General features: G+C 44.7%; 1 protein-coding gene across 3 annotated transcripts in view; it reads right to left on the bottom strand.

The window, feature by feature from the left end:
• SIK3 (SIK family kinase 3) overlaps positions 1-11392 on the bottom strand; it is a 93218-nt gene extending 81826 nt beyond the window's left edge. For all 3 annotated transcript variants that reach the window (XM_081889747.1, XM_081889746.1, XM_081889748.1), the window contains exon 1: positions 11241-11392. The gene's annotated coding sequence lies outside the window, so the exon portion shown is untranslated. The remainder of the gene's footprint in view (positions 1-11240) is intronic.
• Between the last annotated feature and the right edge of the window lie 9564 nt (positions 11393-20956).

Below are 20956 nucleotides of genomic sequence, written 5' to 3'. Positions count from 1 at the left end.
TGTGTTCCTCCTGTCATGCTAAAATATATTCTTTGGTTTTAGTAGTCATTCTGGGAGAACTACACACAATCCGCTCAGAGCATGTTACCAAATTCATGGGGGCCGGGAGAGTCCACATTTGGAAGTCAGAGTCAAATCAGGAAACGGGGGCTTAACTATCTGAATCTTGAGGCCTAGATGTGGAAGCGATGGGATAACAGCAGAGTTTGCTGAGATTGGATAGGCATTGAATTAAACACTACTCACTTCATGAGCACGATGTTGGGAATCCTACATTTGTCTTAACTTTGGTAGCTTCATTCTCTCTCTCAAAAAAGGACACACAAATTAGTTACATTTCTGAAAGTGTCTTAATCTTCCATTCTTCTATTAAGCTTAGGCTGCTGCAGGGCCAAGCCTAGCCAGGCTCTCCTGAGGCAAGTACGACACTAGAAGCAGCAAAGAATTAGCAACTTGCCTACTTTAGTGCACGAGTGCTGGAGGTACCAATTTTGGCAGAGTATTTACAAACTCTGCATTATTGTGCTGGCTCTACTGGTTTGTCTTCTCTAGATGCTTGAAACACAGAGATTTTCTGGGTAGGATTTTTTAAATAAAAATTGGAGTGGTACTCTGTGTACACAGTTGTCATTATGAGGACTATTCCAACTCACTGGCCAAGACAATTTAGCAATTTAAGTAGATCTTACCATCACTCCAGCATATCTATGTTGCCTCACAGCTGGGAAAGACGCAATCCACATTTCTTTAACCACCCTTCATAATCTTGGAGCCCAGTTTTAATCAGTTTATAACCTCAACAGAGATTTTCCCCTCCCAAGCTTATTAGTCTCTCCTCTACAAACTTCTTTCATAGCAACACTCAGATAAGCAAAACACTTGACATATGAGGTGTGTGAATGTCCAGCCCTGCGTTGGCTGACAATTAACTACATACCAGCTCAGGAGACACTACCTTGCCTTCTGCAATGTCAGGTTGGAATTTCACAGTTAACCAAAACTGACAACCAAGCACTTCCAAAGCAGAGAAAGGTCACTATGTCAGATTCTCGTCCAGTTTGCTACTGCAAGCTCAATCACATAAAACACAAGCACTGTTCAACCCCAGATTCTAAAGGAAATTTTTGATGTATGGCAAACAGGCAACGAGGTACTGTTCATCAAGTTCCTGTCTTTCCTATCAACATTCACTACACTTTTTTTTTTTAAAGAAAAGAGACTGTTCAAAGCAGATTGAACACCGATTATCTGTGTTATCCCTATAACAATCCTATGAATTGTTTCCCATTCTGTCGTGGAAACTGTGCCATTGCTTTCTGGAAAGCATGGTATGCTATTAGCCTTCTCCCTAACTTTCAGGCATTGTTGTAGCAGCAAATCCATCCCCATGCCTTCCCAGCTCCAAGGCTGGGAAGTGGCATGAAATGGAATGGAATGGAGTATCCTGGAAGAGGGCCTGACTGGAGGTGAACTGTGAACAGGAAGACCCTGTTAAAAACACTGCAATATTTTAATTCCCACATGGGAATTAACAAGCACCCTAGGAACTTGCTTGGCCAACCTGACAAAACCACTCAAAAGACAGAGTTTAAAAAAACAACACTTTCTTGGATGTGTGTGGACAGACTTGAGTAGCTGTCATTTATTTAATACATGCAAAAAGAGAGTGGGAACTGCTACTATGTGTTCTTTGCTTCAGTGTAGCATTGGCACAAGCTAACCTAGACATTTTGCAAGAAGGATCCAAAGATATCCTCTGCTGCAGATAAGAGCACCCACCATGCTCTTGCCCTCTATTAACAAACTATTTTAACCCCCCCAACTCTTATGTTTTAACATTAAGCAAAAGAGTTATGTGGTACTCAAAATGTAGATTAAAATGTCCTAAATGTTTTTTTCTTACTGAGACCAAATAAAAATCACACAATGCCATTCCAGTTGGGGGGGGGGCAAGTTTCCACAGTTAGCACTCTCCTTCTTTTGCATGCCCAACAAGACCAATACATAACATGTATAGCTTTCAGACATTTTCAAGAGACAGTAAAATAATGTGACAAAACTGATAATAGAATTGATTCAGAAGCAAAGAGAACATGCCTATCTCTTCAGACATCTTGGGAGAGAGGGGACACACAAAGCAAAGAAGGGCTTGGAAAACATTTTATTTATATATAGAAATACAGAAACAGTGTAACTTGTTTCATCTAAAGCTTTAGCTCTGCTTTCACTTTTGCAGTTGTTTCAGCTTTGCTACAGTAACTTGTCAGTGGCCCCCCCTGAATGCTGTTCCTAGGAATAAGATGCCATACAAATATTTTAATAAATATTGAGAGAGACATACCAAAGAAACTTTGAGAGATTTAGAATAAAAAAGTGTTCTTCTTTAACCAGGCCTTTGGCTATTGACATCCAATGCCCTTTTAAAATGTGTTGGGGAGGAGAGGGATTATTGGGTTGTTCTTGTTTTTATTATGTTTTGTGTTTTTATATTGTGATTTTATATTGAGAACCGCCCTGAGACCTGCGGGTAGAGGGCAGTATACAAATTTAATTAATTAATAATAATAATAATAATACCATGCAGTGCCCCTAGGCCAAACAAGATCAGACAGATTGAAATGCCGAAGAGTAGTGGTGGGAGCAGAGAACACTTTCATGCTCTGTGATCTCCAGAAGCAGGTAATTCATATCACATCTGGAGCACTAATAAAAGGATGAGCTACAGTCTGTTAAGAGTGGCCCAAGAGTTGTCAGTAGAAGAAATATTATTGGTTGCATAGAGAGATTTTCTGTAGCCCAGCAGCCTCCCTGTTACCTAACACACACACACCAAAAGAGAGTTGTTTCAGAATGATTCGCAGTCATTAGTCATTTTTAGAACAAGTGACTCATCTCCACGCAGAAGTCCCCAATACATACTGAAAAGAGGGTACCACTGATGCTTGGGGCTTCTCCAAGCCTTTCTCTATAGAGCTGTGGCAGGTGGCTACACTTCAGGCTTTTCAAAAGGCCTTAAAATACTTGTTTGTTTTGACAGGACTTCCTTTTTTTTTTTTGTCCCATTCACTGGCATTTTATGTAATTGGAGTTCTGAATTTGTTTTGAATTTTATGATTCTTTTTATTATTATTATTTGTAGTATTGATTTTATTTAGTATTTCAATATGAATAAGTAGCAAACAGGGCTCCAGAAGCCTGGAAGTCCAATCTGCAAATGTGGAATTATATTACCTATAGATTCAAAGTGATCTTCAGCTATGATCTTTAAAAAACCAAGTGACCCACAGAATATGGATTCGAGCAAAGCTTCACCAGTTAACACAGATCTTGAAAGCAAAGGGCATTTAAGGGCACACATGCACTTCTCTTGTCCCCACCCAACATGAACGTGACCACAAGTCACTAATTCAATTTGTTTCTTAGAGCAATTTCCAGTCTTTTCCAACAATGACTCAAAATCCAGGGCACTTCAGAAATTTTGTCTCTTGTGGATGGTGTACAGCCACTGCATGTAGATCTCTGGAATCATCAATGCCTACCACCAGACATAGGGAGTCATGTGCCTGCAGTATGCCAATTACCATTTTCCCTTCCAAAAGGGGTGCAGCACAGGACACACTAGTCCCAAAGTCGGTCAGCCAACTTGATCCTCTTTCTGGCCTTTCTCCCACCCCAGCAGACAGTCACTGGAAAACAAGCTGCAGTACAACCATCAAGAGAGGGAGGGATGAGCAAGTGCAGTTTGTTTAAGAAGCAAACAAGTGAACTCTTCATAACGCGTTTTTGGCATTATCTAACCATGGAAAGAAATGCTGAACAAGATTTTGATCTACCTTAAATCTCAATATTGCAGAGAGCTCTCCAGCACCACCCGATAAGAGCTTGAGAGAACACCAAAGTTCTGGTCTTGTTTCCTCAGATTTGATCATGTGGAGCTCTTTTCTTTGGGGAGGGTTAGGCAAGAGCTAGACCTCAATCCCCCCTCCCCCGACACACCTACACACTTTCCCGTTTTTTTTACAGCCCTCACAAAAGGAGGTGTTTTGAGACACACAAATGTCACCTGCCAACAGAACTGAGCTGGAGGTGATGAACATTTTAGAGTGGTCCTTTTGCTGACTACACTAAAATACTTTTAGAAGTTAAGAGTTGTTTAGAGTCAGATAGCGCAGTTAAATACATGTTGGCGATTAATGCGTTCTTCTGCTTCTAAGGAGTGTCGAGGGAATCACAGAGTGAATATGCTGGCAACAGTTCTCTGCCTCTTTTCCACATCCTTCTTCATTCAACAGCAAACATATCAGGATTCTTTGAGAAACCACAAGCCCCAGGAGTACTGCTAGCAAAGGTGTCTTTCCAATAGATGTCAGACATATTTCACAAGATTCAATTGATAGAGGGGAGGGGGAATCATAGTCCCTGTGCACTGTGAGTAAAGATCTGAACCAGAAAAGAAGGCCACATCAAGCTAGCACTATGCCATGATCAGGAGACAGCAGTCTCCTAGTATACATTGCTTTGTGTGGCAGAGGGAGGTATGTGCATGAGGAACGGCAGAAGAGTTGAACAGGGAAGGAGAACAGCCCTGAACATGACCCTTTTCTTTTTCTGCATTCAGGCAAGTAACAAATCACAAATGCTCCCAACAACTAGCCCTTCCAAACATGCCATATAAGAAATCCTACAGATTCCCCAAAGAACAGAAGCTTTTCCCCACCTCAGCTAGTATTAGGGCTTCGCTTGATGATGATGATGCATTCTTCTGATCTGATTACAGAGGATTTCAACAAACAGAATCGTGGTTGCTGTTCAACATCCTACACCTCAGACTCAGAAGTTAGGTCAACCAGGAAGCCACATTTGCCAGAAGCCACCAAATGTGAAATGTCAGCAAAAAAAAAAAAGCAGTTTCACTTTCCTAGTTAAAATATTGGTAAACTGGGGGGTAAACTAGAGCAGCCTGGGAAATCAAGTGCAGATACCAATATTGAGATGGTAACTCTGGCAACTTGGCAAGTTAAGTTGCTTTCAGATTACAGTGCAGCTTAAATTAAAATTGACTGAGGAGTTAGACAACAAACAATCAACCTCTCAGGCAGGGGTCAGCAAACTTTTTCAGCAGGGGGCCGGTCCCTCATACCTTGGGGGCCCGGACTATATTGGGGGGGGATGAACGAATTCCTATGCCCCACAAATGACCTAGAGATGCATTTTAAATAAAAGCACACATTCTACTTATGTAAAAACACCAGGCAGGCCCCACAAACAACCCAGAGATGCATTTTAAATAAAAGGACACATTCTACTCATGTAAAAACATGCTAATTCCTGGACCATCCGCGGGCCAGATTTAGAAGGCGATTGAGCCAGATCTGGCCCCCGGGGGCCTTAGTTTGCCTACCCATGTTCTCAGGCATGAGTGATATGTGAGGAAAAGGCTACACTATCAGTAACAGCTTCACCTTAGACTTGTCAGGATTGTCCCCAGCATATGACAAGGTAATCAGCCCTTGCAAGTTGAGCTTCCAGAAGGAAAAGGCAGGAAACCAAGAACTAACTATGGAGACTGTGAGTATGCATCTCAGACAAAGCCTACCTGGACCTCCTGAGGACACAAGATGGAGGGATTGCAGCATTACTGAGCGAGCACTTGCATATTTGCCAAATGCAATGCGCTACTGATGCACATCAGGTTTCTGTACAAAATACTATCTTGTATGCAAATACAGGTACACAGCATAATGTTGTGAGAGAGAATCAGAAGATCACCAACAAAACTACATCCAGAATAAATTAGCGGATAAAGGCCCAAGCCTCGCCACAGTTGCGTAACAGACACCACACACATGGCACTGCCCAGTAATGGGGCAATTTCAAACTCCCTCTGCCTGCAATGACACCACTGGGTTGACAGTGCAGCAAATTCTACTCTGTATCTCAACAAGGCCACTAGAAAGATTTGTACACCACAGCCTGGTAGAGAGGTCATAGAGCATTTTCCCTCCTCCTTGTGCAACATCAGAATGCAAGAGAAATGAGGTGAAAGGACACAGGAAACAGAGAGGGAGGAACACAGTAAGATATCCTGCAGGTGTCCTGTTAATACCCCCAGAGAAGCAAGTCGGTTCCTGTCTAGCTGACAGCAGCATCCTTGCCATACACTAAAAGTTAACAGGATTTAAAATCAGCTCCTCTAAACCTAGCTTCGCATGCATCAAAGTTTATTTCCCAGATAGCAGCATCTAAACATTGTCTCTGAAACCAAATAGCCTGCATTTTTCAAGTGAACAATGCTCTCTTACCACAATGTTCCATCACAGTGAATTTCAGCAAACATATTTTCAAGGTTAGCAAGAACGCAGTAAATAAATGGACCATCTGCGCTTTTAAGTGAAAGGGTCCATTTCAACAGTGTTTGTGGCCTTGTGCTTAGAAGGAATCTTGCCAGCACTAAGCTCAAAAGAATTTCTGACAGACAAGGAGACTGGAGAAAGGCTACTGGGAAAGCTAGAAGTCTCTACTGAGAAGCAAGGGATCTTCCATAAAGAAAGGCAAGTAGGCAATAAAGTTACCGCTGTAACAAGCAAGAACTTAAGACTTGTATGAAGCAAGCCACACTGAGTCTCCCAGAATCTAAAAAACAATGACATGTTCTGTGAACCTTGAAATGTTATTGGTCTAATACAACAGCTCCTCTCACCTATTTGCCCTTCCAAAATGATCCTCAGAGTTGTAAAACAGAAGCATGTTCCATATTTTTCAATGCTTATGGCTTTGCCAATTTTACTGGGAGTTCCATTCTCCAAGAGCTCTTAACAAACAGGACTCTTGGATTCTGCAGCTTCACCATAAGCAGACAGGGGGGGAAATAGATGGGTAACCTCTCCTGCAGTCAGATCCACCCTCCCCCCAATGTTTCAATTACTATCACAAAAACTCTGTGAAACCTTTGGATATTGCCCCAGGGCTCCAGTTTTCCATGGATCTGTCTGTCCCTACCAAAGTCTACTTAAGTCAAGCCCCAGACAGAATTCCTGTTAACTAAGAAACACTGGCCTGCTTTTGAATGCAGGCGAGTGGGGTGGGCATGGGGGGGATTTCCCCACAACACTTTCCCACTTCAGTATTAGTGCCTTGCTCAACACTTCAGGCTTTCTGGTGGACTTTGTAAACAATCACCTATTTGTTTCTAAGCCTGTTTGCAGCCAGCCATCTCTGAATCACTACGGTGACTGCCTCCAATTGAGACCACAGAAAAACACAAGGACTGGAGAAACCCCGCATAAGCAGACATCTGCTGGTCATGTACTCTGCTTGCTGGAGACAACAAAATGAACTTGAGGAACCTTTAGATGAAAAGGTTTTGAGAGGCACAAGGATCCTCTGCCCCTTCTTCAAAGTCTGCATTTCTTCTCTCACCTGCCCCCACCCACCCACACATGTTTTGAGAGTACAGGTCAGATATTTGGCCTTCAAGAATTCACTTTGAACTCTTGATTGAATTACAAACTCGGGTCAGGCTAAATATTCTCAGAATGCAAGTTGCTCAAACTGATCAGAGACTTGACTTCCAAGGAGCAGCAGTTCTTCTCCACCCACTGGCAGAAGTGAATCAACAGGTTCAAGAAGCATTTCAGATATATGCTAGTCAGTCTCTTGATCCAAGAAGCTACGAAAAAGTCTTTGTGCAACTCAGACCCACTCTGAACAAAACAAGGTGGAGGAAAGTAAGATTTATTTTAAATTGAGATTTCTTGTGTCAGATGCAATGAACTGAATCCATTCTCATAATGAACAGAGAGCTCTACTCGGTGCTCACACTATAAGAAGGGGTTGGAGTGGCAATTTTCATCAATTCCTCCTTTCTCTTACAGTCCCCTAAAAAGCTGCTCCAGGGGATTCCAGAACAGCATGGGAAGTGATTCTGGGGGCTTGGGGAAATAGAAGTTACTTTCTCCTGCCTCACCCATTTTCTAGCAAGAAGCCTCTTCTGGGTGCTGGTACCTTCTACAAGTGGAAGGTGCCCTTGGATTAGCAATCCAGGAGCTCCTCAGTCAATAAGTTTTTGTATTCAGAATGGGCTCCAGATCATAAGATATGCAGAGAAAACTCTCAAAGAAGCAGGTTCTTCAAACTTCAGTTCCCATACTAAGCCTCTGTTATTCATTAACACAGCTTTTACCCTGATATTTTCATAGACTTTAACATCAACCACTGTCAGTAATCCTGGTTGTGTTAGGCTTTTTAAATATGAATTTAACAGTGGAGGATAGCTCTACCTGGGAAACTACCTGGAGTACATGCACCCATATGCTGTTGTTGGACTCCACTCCCATCATCCCAGCCAGCATGAGCCATAGTCAGGGGTAATGGGGGTTGTAGTCCAACAACGACTGGAGAGCCACAGGTAGGGAGAAAGCAGCAAGTAAGCTCTGAAACAAACTGAACGATAGCACCAGCAGCACTGTGCCACCTCAGATGTTGCACACCACAGCCATAGATGGACCCAAGGGCTTCTTACATAGATCAGAAACTCACTATCATAGGACCACTGCTTCCTGTCTGCTTTCTACACTATGCAGAAACAAAATATCAGCACAAGTAACAGAGCTGACCTAGAAGCTCTGCTGGACTAGCCTGCAGACAGAGATGAAGATTTTATTCCAGATTTCTGCAGATTTCTGCATTGCTGCCCCTGACACCAGATTAACAGTAGATGGGAGCAGGCAAAAAGCAGGAGCACTGACTTATTCTCATCTGACTTATTCCAACAATAGGAGAATTTCTCATAATGTACAGTGGTATCTTAGATTACAGACGCTTCAAGTAACAGACTCCACTAACTCCACTACCTCGGGTTAAGAACTTTGCTTCAGGATGAGAACAGAAATGGTGTCGCGGCAGCAGCGGGAGGCCTGGTAACTCAGGTTAAGAACAGTTTCAGGTTAAGAACGGACCTCCAGAACAAATTAAGTTCTTATCCCAAGGTACCACTGTATATGTTGGTTAGTCAGACTGGCTGTCAAGCTGCATTCAGCAACATTTGATGAACAAACATCTGCTTAGCACATCATCAATCTAAAAGGCCCAGCAGCTAAGACAACAAACCAAAATTCAGCTTCATGATCAGAGGATACAAGTAGTACCTGTGTTTGGTTCAATGTAGCATGTTGAAGACCAACTAATTTGTTATGGCAAGTTTCTGAAGGCAGCCCTTTTTAGGGAAGCTTTTAATGTTTGATGTATTACTGTATTTTAATTTGGTTGGAAGCCGCCCAGAGTGGCTGGGGAAGCCCAGCCAGATGGGCGGGGTATAAATAATAAATTTTTATTTATTTAATTTTTTATTATTATTATTATTATTATTATTATTATTATTATTATTTCATGGACAAGAGTCCACTTTAACAAATGAATAAACTGTAGTCCTCAGTTGGCAGATATATATGTACGTATATAAAGGGGAAAGTAAAAGATAGAGTCAAAGATTGTAGTCCTTGAGTTTCAATGCCATTTAGCAATTCAATTAGAAGTTACATATGTGCAAAAAAAATAAAATCACAAGGACCACTCTTAGCAGCACTAACTGGTGATTAAGGAATAGATTACATGGCAGGAAACCAAAAAAAAAAACCCCAACCACCCAAAACCCCTTTTCTCCCACTATTGATCTCATCAAGTTGCTTTCTCCTCTCAGACCCAGAATTCAAAAGTACCATCGGAGCAGCTGGTGACACCCTCCTCCCATTAGTCACCCAGGATCAACCATCACAAGCCAGACCACTCCTTTCTACATGCAGAATGATAATTGCCATCTCAGAAGATGCTTACAGGGCAAAAATCTTGAGATTACTGCTGCCAGTAGTCAGGCTTCATGCTTTAAGAGAAGGTGTAAGATTCCAAGGCTGCTGCCACCAGATCAGACAGGAAATTCTGTCCTGCCCCAAGCAGAAGTATCCTTGGAAAGTGACCACCTTTGGTTTAGATTCTTATCAAATGATGAATGAAATAATCTGGTCAGTTTCAGAATATCACACCTTGGACAGAAAAAATGCCAAATCAGATCCCAATTGATGGAAAGGGACTCTGCCACTATGAAGCCATCATCCAACATGGCAAACGTAAGCAGCTAGCACAGGTACGCATTGCCAGCTAATGCACCAAAAGCATATGAAAGAAACTGACTAAAGAAAAAGGCACTAAGCTCTGCTAACAGGTGCCAGGCCTCACAAAAGGCAATGCTCGTTGCCCTTGCTCTTTTCAACAGCACAGAAGCATTCCAATCCTCCTTCACTGAATAAAAACAGGTCATGAGTAGCCTTAAAATGTTCTGCTGTTTAAGCAAAATTTAAATGAAACAAAAATATAAATGAAGTTTCTGAACCATCTCCTAAAGACCTCCTTTCCACAGACAGGCACACACACACACACACACACACACACACACACACACACACAGAGAGAGAGAGAGAGAGGGGGGGGAGAGAGGGGGGATTTTCTTTATTAGTCCGAGATCAACAGAGGCCCATTGCAAACTGACAGCAAGACCGTGCCCGGCTTTTTGATGAACCTTATCAGTGCCGGAAAGCAAGGTGCTCTCAAAGTTACCACCGTGGCTACTTTGCATGGAGGCACCCAGGGTGCCTGCATCCCTAGCCACATGTGGCTGGTCCACAGCAACCCAGCAGCAGCGCCTGCCTGGACCACAGGCACTTCAACGAGCCAGCAGGCAAAGGAAAGGACCAGGTTTGCTCTGGCAGGGGAAAGTGGCACTCTCCGGAGAAGCCTCCCCTCTCCGGGAGCGCGGAAAGCGGGAGCACAAGCAGGGCAGCCTGGTTGTGGGGACCAAGTACTGGACGGGGAGGCGGCAAGAGCATCCCTCACAGCGAAGAGGAAAGGGGCAAGACCACCTTCCCAAGCCAGTCTCCTGCAAGCCCAAGGAGCTCGTTGCAACGCCTCCGGGGATGCCCAGAGCCGCGCCACGCACATTCTCGGCGTGGCGGGGCTCGGAAGGCTCCCGCCGGCATTCCCAGGGAAAGAGGAGGGGAAAGGAGAGGAGCCGGGGTGGCGGTCTGGTCTGGTCTCCCCTCTCGCTTTGTCGCTGCCGGGCACGAAGCAGACGCGACCCCCCACCGCAAGGCCGCGGGGGCGGCGCGCTCCAGCCTCGGGGAGCGGAGCTGTCAGGCGACCGGGCGACGGAGCAGCGGGTCCGAGGCCCCTCAGAGTCGCGCCCGCCTCACCTTGACGCGAGTGACGAGGTGCGTGGCCAGCTTGACGACGGCGAAGTTGCCCTTGCCGATGGTGCGCTCGATTTCGTAGTAGCCGATGCGCGCGGGGCCCGGCGGGCGGGCCGCGGAGGGCGGCGGGGCCGGGGGAGGCAGGCGGGTCCCGGGCGCCGGGAGCGGGGGGCCCCCGGCGCTTCCACCGCCGCCGCCGCCACCGGACGCTGCAGCCGCCGCCGCCATCTTGTTGTGAGGGAGCAGCCGCCCCTCCCCCCTCCTCCCGGGGCTGCGGCACCGCGTGAGCTCATCCGCACGGGGGCGGGGCCCCAGCCGCCGCCATGGCAACCGGCGGAGGAGGAGGTGGAGGAGGAGGAGCCGCGCGCGGGCCCAGCCGCGGCGGCTTCTGACGCGAGAGGGACGTCAGCGCGCACGGCAGGCGCGCGCGACGGCTACGGGGAGCGCGAAGGGACAAACTGCCCGTTCGTTGCAATTCCGGCGGCAGCTGCAGGTCAAGCCGTGCGGGAGACCACCAATGAAGTGGTCTCGTCCCCGCGCGCTCCAGAGCAGGGCCCGACCAGGAGCCTTTGCCTTCGCTTGCACGAGGGCTGCCCGACACGACGCGCCGCCTTTCGCACGTGCGACCCGCGGTTCGTTTGCAGAGCCGGGCGGCTGCACCGCCACATGAGGAAGAGGAGCGCCGGCTGCCGAGGGAGGCTGGGAGGCTGTCGCCCAAGGCTGAAGCCCTCCTAGCCAGCCGGGGTCTCTTGGCATCAGAAACTTGGGTGGGTTAGCCTTTCTCTTGGGGATTATTTTTGCTGTTGCTGTTGTTGTTTAGTCGTGTCCGACTTTTCGTGACCCCATGGACCAGAGCACGCCAGGCACTCCTGTCTTCCACTGCCTCCTGCAGTTTGGTCAATCTCATGCTGGTAGCTTCGAGAACACTGTCCAACCATCTTGTCCTCTGTCGTCTCCTTCTCTTTGTGCCCTCCATCTTTCCCAACATCAGGGTCTTTTCCAGGGAGTCTTCTCTTCTCGTGAGGTGGCCAAAGTACTGGAGCATCAGCTTCATGATCTGTCCTTCCAGTGAGCACTCAGGGCTGATTTCCTTCAGAATGGATAGGTTTGATCTTCTTGCAGTCCATGGGACTCTCAAGAGTCTCCTCCAGCACCATAATTCAAAAGCATCAAGTCTTCGGCGATCAGCCTTCTTTATGGTCCAGCTCTCACTTCCATACAACATCACTACTGGGAAAACCATAGCTTTAACTATACGGACCTTTGTTGGCAAGGTGATGTCTCTGCTTTTTAAGATACTGTCTTAAAAATAATCTTGGGGATTATAGGGACAGTTTAAAAGAAAAGAAAAAGATTTATGCATGCACAAAAATGGGTGGAAGAATTCCCCACCAAAGAAGAATGGAGAAGTAAGGTCAGATGGACCATTGACTTAGCCAGGATATTTTTAGGGGCCGCCAAAGTTGTTCAACTTTGTTTCTTGTTTCTTTTTTGCTTTTATTTAAGGAAGTCAAAGTTGTTGAGCCTTTCTTGGGAAATCACGGGTAAAAAATACACCGTAAATAGAGGACAAGAAGACATTGTGGGGGGCAGGCTTCTGTTAGGGGGGCAGAACCTCGGAAAATTGAGTACTTTCTATGCTTTTTAACAGTGCTTGAGGATCTAGGGGGGGTGGTACCTGCGCCCCCACCCTTGACTACACCCATGTGATGGACTATGCAGAATTGGCAAAGTTAATAGCCAAAATAAGAGAATCTAACAATGATTGTTTTGTGGAAGAAGGGAAGCCCTTTTTGGACTACTTAAGGAAATCTTCGTTTGATGAACTCGCAAGGAGGATTTTAAATATGAGCAACAAAAGGAACTAGAGAATACAGTACTGATGTGTTGGTATAAGAAATAGAAGGTATTGTGCAGTAGAGGGGGAGAAATTAAAACACCATGGAAAATGGGTCTGGAAGTCGGGAAAAGACAATTTTATTATGTACTGAAGTATTTTTAAAAATTGGAAAATCAATAAAAAGTTATATATAAAAACTTGGGTGGGTTTTCTGCTGGGCAGGTTGTGGGTGGCTGGACTGCCAGGTGGCTACAGCCCTTTGCAGTGGCATAGCATGAGCAGGTCCACAGAGGCAGTTGCCCACGTGCAAAATTTCAAAAGAGAAAAAGTAGTAGTAATAAAATAATAATAGTGTGCTCTCCCCCTCACACAGAGAATTTCTCCATTTTTGAGCTTTCTACACAGTTTTTCAACAAGAAGGGGCCAATAAACTTTGTGACATAACATTTTACATTATTTTCCTGGCTAATTACAGCCATACTGCCCTCATGTAATTCTTATCGGTGAATTACATAATGTCTGGTAATAGTATTATTTCCCATTTGAAGATAGCGGTATTGTAATGTTCCATAACATATTAAAAAATCATAAATATAAAACTCATAATTTATCACCGAGTTGCAATGGGCACCTAGAAAGTCTTACTTCTTCTCCCCTACCGGTCTCGTCTCTGTGATGTGTGTGACACTGATAGTTGTGTTGCACAATTTTAAAAAATCCACCTAAAGTAATCCTTAAAATGCTTATGTGTACAGAAGATTTTCTACTGGGAATGACATTCTTTCACCTTACAAATATTTGCAGAAACTCGTGTTACACTTTGTATTTATGAAACATGCTGTGACCTCCATTAGTTGTGTGGGTGGCAACAATCTGATCGCTAAATTAAGATCTGTCGAAATATCAAAATACTTCCACCAAGTAATGCCAATTTAGTGTTCCAACACAGAGTTAAAACATGATGCTATTGCCAGTGTGCACATGTGCTGATAGGAGTTCGATCATCTGGTGAATTGTGTTGTTCTGGCATGTCAACAGGTGTTATATATATATATATATATAACAGGTGTTATATATGTACACACACACACACACACACACACATATATATATATAACATTTTCAAATTTACATCACACAGTAAACATTTTACATAATATTCCCTCCTTCCAAGGTTCATTTTACTTAACTCTCATTCCTGCATATTTTACTATAACCATTTAGGTTAGTTTTTTGCTGACGCAGTAATAAAAGTGAATAAAAATATCTAACTTTTTAGAATCATAGAGTTGGAAGAGACCACAAGGGCCATCGAGTCCAACCCCCTGCCAAGCAGGAAACACCATCAGAGCACTCCTGACATATGGTTGTCAAGCCTTTGCTTAAAGACCTCCAAAGAAGGAGACTCCACCACACTCCTTGGCAGCAAATTCCACTGTCGAACAGCTCTTACTGTCAGGAAGTTCTTCCTAATGTTTAGGTGGAATCTTCTTTCTTGTAGTTTGGAACCATTGCTCCGTGTCCGCTTCTCTGGAGCAGCAGAAAACAACCTTTCTCCCTCCTCTATGTGACATCCTTTTATATATTTGAACATGGCTATCATATCACCCTTTAACCTCCTCTTCTCCAGGCTAAACATGCCCAGCTCCCTTAGCCGTTCCTCATAAGGCATCGTTTCCAGGCCTTTGACCATTTTGGTTGCCCTCCACTGGACACGTTCCAGTTTGTCAGTGTCCTTCTTGAACTGTGGTGCCCAGAACTGGACACAGTACTCCAGGTGAGGTCTGACCAGAGCAGAATACAGTGGCACTATTACTTCCCTTGATCTAGATGCTATACTCCTATTGATGCAGCCCAGAATTGCATTGGCTTTTTTAGCTGCCGCGTCACACTGTTGGCTCATGTCAAGTTTGTGGTCAACCAAGACTCCTAGATCCTTTTCACATGTACTGCTCTCAAGCCAGGTGTCACCCATCTTCTATTTGTGCCTCTCATTTTTTTTGCCCAAGTGCAATACTTTACATTTCTCCCTGTTAAAATTCATCTTGTTTGTTTTGGCCCAGTTCTCTAATCTGTCAAGGTCATTTTGAAGTGTGATCCTGTCCTCTGGGGTATTAGACACCCCTCCCAGTTTGGTGTCATCTGCAAATTTGACAGGATGCCCTTTAGAAGACATCTGAAGGCAGCCCTGTTCAGGGAAGTTTTAATGTTCAATGTAATGTTTTAATTTATTGGAAGCCCCCTAGAGTAGTTAGGGAAACCCAGCCATATGGGCGGGGGATGAATAAATTATTATTATTACAGTGGTACCTCGGGTTCAGTACTTAATACGTTCCGGAGGCCCGTTCTTAACCTGAAACTGTTCTTAACCTGAAGCACCACTTTAGCTTATGGGGCCTCCTGCTGCCGCCACGCTGCCGGAGCACAATTTCTGTTCCCATCCTGAAGCAAAGTTCTTAACCCAAGGTACTATTTCTGGGTTAGCAGAGTCTGTAACCTGAAGCGTATGTAACCTGAAGCGTATGTAACCTGAGGTACCACTGTAGTATTAGTATTAGGTTTTTTTTATTTCCTACACATCTAGACATGCCATGTCAGCCAGGATGCTAAAAAAAAAATGAGATGCACAAGTCAGGAAGAGGAGGAAGATAGAGCAGGAACAACAAGCTCAGCTAGCTGGAAACCTTGAAAGGTTTCTTGTGATCACTGCTAAAAGCACACCAGGCTCACTAGCAGCAAGTGCCACAGGAGCCTCATCCAGTGTATGTGAACATTCCTGTTGTTGCTTTAGAAGCAGAGACAGCTTTGCCTGAGGATGATTCTGCTTCTGCTCAGCTATATATTCTGCCAGAGAGTATTGACCTAAAATTTTCGCTGATATTGGCTATTGGCCTGAAGCGGGTGGTGCAATCCAGTTTGAGTGTGAAGCACCAGATCACCGCTGCACCTGCATAGTTCTCTCTCCGTTAACCATCCACCAGGCAAGGCGCACTTTGTACCACCGACGGTCGTGCAACGCCGCTGGTACCTGAGTGCATAATAGTGCTATTTTTAACTAGCTCTGCCTGAGCAGCTTTTGCTACTAGGCATCACCGCGTCACAAAAGGTATTGTACCTGCTGTTGCCGTGGGCTGTGTACACTTCTCACAGCCGTGCTGGGGGCGGGTAAGCAAACCACATTGTAGTTCTTGTCATAAAAAGGTCACATACATGAAAGTAAACAAGCCTTAACTTCCTAAAATATATTGCACCTACACTCCTCACATCCAATTCAGTGTTCATACATAGCCTGAGCCATCAAAACAATTCGGTCGAGCTATACAATTTGCTTACCTCTGCACCCTAGGCCGGCAGTTGCATGCTTGCAGTTCATTTTTGCCCTTCGGGGTTGTATCCAGCACCAGACATACTCTGTGTAGTCCCACTGAAATTAATCTGTATTCTGAAATTATTCACTGTATTCTTTTGGGTGCCTGCTGAAGGCATTCTTATTTAGACAAGTCTACCCAGATGTTTAGAAAGTTCTACCAGTTTTAATTTGTTTAATGTATATTTTATTGTGGTTTTAAGATGGTTGCGATTCTTTAAGTGATAATTTTCTTGTTTTAATCTTTTTTGCAAACTGCTTTGAGGGGTTTTTCCTACAATCAAGTGGTATATAAATTTTATGAAATAAACAGATGTGGCCAAAATGTTCCATTAATTCAGTGGGTCTACTCGGAATAACCATCAATTGGATACAGCACTGTACATTTTAAACAAGATTCTTTCTTCTTGCCAAAGAATTGATCATTCAGACACAAAGGGGCCCCCTGCTGGTCATACACAGGTAATACATATAACATTGACTTACCAAACAACTGCCACCAGCACATTGGGCATACCATATGGAAATTGGTCTTGAAATGTTTGACTCTACAACTTAAGGAGAGACACTAGACTTGCCCTAGAAGAATTATAGATGAGCTCTCCTGAAAATCTGGTTCAATTTGCACAAGAGGCTGAGCTGTGGTACTTGCCTTCTGTACACCACCATTGCCATGTGCAAAGCAAATTGCTGTTTTAACAGCACACAAACTGGTCAAAAGCAGCTCCCATCCACATTAGTAGGATAGCCATTGTTTATTTTTGCTGAGGAGCACTGCGCAGTCACCAAGGGAGAAGCCTGTGGGCAAAATTGCTCATTGATGGCTCTGGCTGTTCCATAGCTGCTGGTAATACAGTTCGGAAACCAATGAATAAACCAGAGCACTTCACTTTTTAATCAGTGCTACCTCCATGAGACAAATTAGGACCAGGGGAAGAACATTGGTACATTAACATTTACAGAGGTACCTCTGGTTACATACGCTTCAGTTTACATACGCTTCAGGTTACAGACTCCGCTAACCCAGAAATAGTGCTTCAGGTTAAGAACTTTGCTTCAAGATGAGAACAGAAATCGTGCTCCGGCGGCGCAGCAGCAGGAGGAGGCCCCATTAGCTAAAGTGGTGCTTCAGGTTAAGAACAGTTTCAGGTTAAGTACGGACCTCCGGAATGAATTAAGTACTTAACCTGAGGTACCACTGTACAACTATTAACAAGCAGCAAAGTGCAATCTCGAAAGAATAACAAAAGATGGTATAGAATCTAGTAAAAAGAATGAGTTCACCAGAATTAAGGTCTGCCTCTCCAACTTATTGAATATGATCTAAGATTGTCGGGGACATGAGGTGCTGTGTTGGACTAGTTTCCCATCCAGCCCTGTATTGTCTACTATTGACGGACAGCAGATTTTCAGGATGTCAAGATTCTCCATTCCTCATTGCTCAGATGTTTTGTTTTTAACGGTGAATAATACTGATTGGACCAGGAACCTTCCCTTATATACAGCGTGTATTTTGCAACTGAGCAAAAGTAGTACATTTAAGTACCTTCTACATAAAGAGAGACATCGGCTTTGGAATCCTCAGTGGCAGGAAGCACATCATGAAGAAACAGCCTAGTAGGGTCAAGCAAGGTTTAAGCAGCACCAAGGAAGGGGCCTAGGCCAGCAGAACTGCCTGGGTCACACACCCTTTGAAAAGACCCACAAAGCTAACTCCCCAGGCTCGTCATCTCCAGCCTCACAATCATTTTAAGGTGAGAAGTCTGAATAGTCTCGCTCCACCGGCAAAAAGAAATGCAGAGATTTATCCTCTAGAATAAAAATGCAAAACAACAACATCAGCATAATACCTTTTTTCTAGGACAAAACAAACAAGTGATGTCACACCAGAACAATTATAATTCACAAAACCAAAAAAAAAAAAAAGACAATGAAAGGAGGACACTGCAGGGAGACGTGCAACTCTCAGTGGGGAATAACGAGGCTCCCGTTCCTCAGATGAACACATAAAATACTTATCCTCATTCTCCCTTATTAGCCAAGTCTAGGGCACAGCTCTGTATTGTTGAAAAAGCAGCTCTTTTGAATTTGTTGCAAGACTAGCAGTTTTGTTCCCTGTTGTAGAAGCTGATTTGTTTCCACTGCACTTTGCTTATATGTTTGTATTTAAATAAAATAAATGCTTCTAAGCCACTGTAAGCCTCTAGTTTTCCCTTTCATATCCAAAGGAACCCAGCCCAGTACTGCTACATCCAATCTCAAGAACTAGGGAATACATGAAAAATACCAAAGTCTTCAAACAAAAGCAAGCCTTTTAAAACCTGTTAAGGCAAATCCTCAGACCCCCACGCCATTTTGCTCATCTTTGTAGCCTGCTTAGTAAACAGCCTAATTCATCCTCATACCCAGAGATTAGGCTAAACCCATCTTATTTGTGTATGTGTTTTAAATAGGAGTGTAAGTGAGGCAAACAACGCCTGCTGATATTCCCTTTTCTATAAAACTTAATGGTACAGGAACCTGGTCCTCTTTCCCAACCTAACTGCTGGATCGCAGGTATGTCCCATTTTTCTACCTCCCATCTAGCAGTCTCATTTTAGTGTGTTGGGATGTTACAAAGCTGTATTGAATTATTCATGGAGTGGAGAAAGATAGCTTTTTGTTAACCTTCCTCCATAACACCTGAACCCAGTGGTTTTCAACCAGTGTACCGTGGCACCCTTGGGCACCTTGAATGATGGTCAGGGGTGCCGCGGGCAATATTGGCCTCTATCCCTCTTTCCTTCCCTCCCTCCTCTGATGCCCTCTTTCGTCTCTTCCTCCCAAAGGCTTGCACAGCTGTTTGTTGCAGCAGTAGCTGCCCAGAGGACTCAGAGAGAGGAGAGGAGGCTGAGGGAACACTGCACAAGGAAGGGTGTTTGAAAAAGGGTGAGAGGCTGCCAGCTCTGCAGACAAGAGGTGACATGACTGGGCTCCTGAGCCCCCACAGGGGTGCCACAGAAAGAATGTAGTTGGTCAAGGGAGCCATGGACTCAAAAAGGGGTCCAGTGAAGTGGCAAGTTGGAAGGTTCAGGACAGACAAAAAGGAAGGCTTCTTCACGTTCACAGTTAATCAAGGGAACTTACAGTGGTACCTCGGGTTACATACGCTTCAGGTTACATACGCTTCAGGTTACAGACTCTGCTAACACAAAAATAGTACCTCGGGTTAAGAACTTTGCTTCAGGATGAAAACAGAAATCATGCTCCGGCGGTGCAGCAACTGCAGGAGGTCCCAGTAGTTACAGTGGTGCTTCAGGTTAAGAACGGACCTCCGGAACGAATTAAGTACTTAACCCGAGGTACCACTGTACTACTGTAAGTTGAAACAATGGCTACCAACTTGGTTGTTGATGATGACGACTGTGGCAGTGGCTCTCCAGAATGCCAGGTTTTGTCAGGGACTGGGCAGAGGAGGAATGGTGGAGACCGCTTCCCCATTCTGACCCTTCCAGGGAGAGGGAGGAGGAAGACAGTATAGATTTACAACAGGAGTTTGAGGGAGGTTGCAGCTCCGAGGCAGATGAGGGGGAAAGCTGGGGAATCGAGGGAGAGCCAGAACAACACCCAGCTGACACGTCATTAGAAAGCATTCCAGGCCCTCCATCTTCCAGAACCCAGCGAGCCTTAAAAGTAGGAGAGCAAAGAGCTCAAAGACAGAGGGCACGTAGCAGCACACGTAGAGGAGACAATGAGAATAACGAATGAGGAAGTGGGAGAGGCAGGGTGGGTGGACAACACCATTATCCAAGAGGGTGGGTTCTATAGCTTGAAATATAGATTGAAATAAAAAAGAACTGTCAGAAACTTTTCCTTGCCTTTATACTTTCCTGGGCAACTAGCCGGGAGCCGCTGACAGCATCCTGACAGGTATAAGTCTTCTCCCAGCCCTGTCTGAGCATGCGTAGCAGTTGGTGTGGTGGAGCTGTAGCACTCAGCTGACCATTGCTACTGATTTCTGGGAAAGGGGGCACAAACATGCTGACAATGCCAGAGCAGCACCCCTGCTGGTGCTTTCGCACTGCACTGACTTTGCCACCGATCACCCTTTACACCTCTGTAAGCAGCAGCAGCAACATGACCAACCAGGAGTCAGGTGAGCACCACCGTACTGTCTGCTACTACTGGAGACATCAGAGATTGAATCAGGGACTTTCTGCATGCAAAGCCCATGTTCTGCCATTGAGCCATCTCCCTTGTGCCCCTATTCATGCCAGCAGTTTATTATGTACCTTCAAATGTCAGGCAAAAGCATTCCTTTCTAACTAGGCCTTTTACTTTACTATCTATGGCCTGTTAGGGTATGTGGGATGTTTAAAAAGCATCCCCCCTTGGTTTTAATGTATGGCGGGGGTTGGCAAGTCGCTCTTAGTTGCAATGGCAAGTAAAAATGCAACTAATAAGTTTAATAAATGGTGATGGTGATGCAGCTAGCAATAAATTATTGGCCTGGGTGGCAACTTACTGCTGGCT

This window comes from Podarcis melisellensis (genome assembly GCF_964234715.1).
Source record: "Podarcis melisellensis genome assembly, chromosome: 15".
Classification (NCBI taxonomy): Eukaryota; Metazoa; Chordata; class Lepidosauria; order Squamata; family Lacertidae; genus Podarcis; species Podarcis melisellensis.
This window is presented reverse-complemented; position numbering and strand designations above follow the sequence as displayed.